This window comes from Rhipicephalus microplus, chromosome 8 (assembly GCF_043290135.1).
Source record: "Rhipicephalus microplus isolate Deutch F79 chromosome 8, USDA_Rmic, whole genome shotgun sequence".
NCBI lineage: Eukaryota > Metazoa > Arthropoda > Arachnida > Ixodida > Ixodidae > Rhipicephalus > Rhipicephalus microplus.
This window is the reverse complement of record NC_134707.1, coordinates 52,730,688-52,731,954: the sequence shown is the minus strand read 5'-3', so window position 1 is coordinate 52,731,954 and position 1,267 is coordinate 52,730,688.

Here is a 1,267-nt window from a genome sequence, read left to right as displayed (position 1 = left end):
GCGCAGATGGCACGCGAACAGGTGCCTTGTATTAGCAAGCCCTCCGGGGCTCTGTCAGAGAAGGAACTCAGGTTCCTCGAAGGTTTCAGTGCGCGCAAGTAGTTATCTTTGCATTTCTGTTTCGTTTTCTTATAGATTTTTCTTTGCCGTTTTTCTGTGCTTTTGTTTTTTGTTTTTGTTTTTGTCTTACTGATGTTCTGCTCTTTGTGCCATTTGGTTTTTGTCACATGGTTACTGTCTCGTCCATATATTTTCACGCTCTGCCAAATAAACTCAGTTGGAAGTTAGCGCTCGTGTCTTTCGTGTCCTTCTTGTCTCTGTGTCGTCGTTTTGTTCTCGTGCTATACCTATCGTCATGCCATACCAACTAGCCCAAGCTGCTACGTACACTTCAACTGTTAATACTTGCTTAAAAATACTATAACGAATTTCTTCATACCTTTGCTATGCTTTTGGTATCTATGTTGCTGGCTTGAAGTGAACTAAATATGCATTAATCAAAATATAGTTGTTTTCGCAAAACAATCCCGAAGCTTATTATTCATCGACAAACTCGGCTACGGAGGCATTGGCCCGTATTCCAGGATTTTCACGAGTAGCCATCTTTACAGTGAATTCGGCGATTGGCCTTTATATTCAATGATGCGAACGTAATCAGTCCTGCCCTCGAAATTCAATCTTTGGAGCAGGTAATGCACAGCAATGAATGCCATATCTGTAGGACATCTTCCGTCCCCAAGTATTAATATATCTTTGAGAGACGCCACACTGGGTGGCTTAGCAAAGTTCCACAAGTTCGGCGAAACTCTGGTGAACGCATTATTTACTATATTATTATCATATCTTTTGAATCACTGTGATCTAAAGGTTTTCATTCATTTCACGGGTATATCATATCCATACATATTCAGGTGACGAAGTACTTGATATTTATATAATTGGCAATTGCACAGCAGTGACTACAAAATAGAAGGTTAATCAAGATGACAAATTGTAGATATGCTATTGTTTTTTTTTCATATCTATATTTGTACTAATTAGGTGGAAAGGGGTAGACGTCACCAAGTAACGCTGACAAAAACTCCTCCGTTTAATTTCTATTTCAATAAAAAAACTAATTGTAGACGTACGCGTCGAGTAAAACTAAAAAGCAATCCACACTCAAATTCACAGCACTCAAAAACAGTATTCCCCTACATAGTACACGTTGGCCAATGCGTTGACGACCACATGAAGCACAAAAGCAAATGAAAGAATGATTTCACTG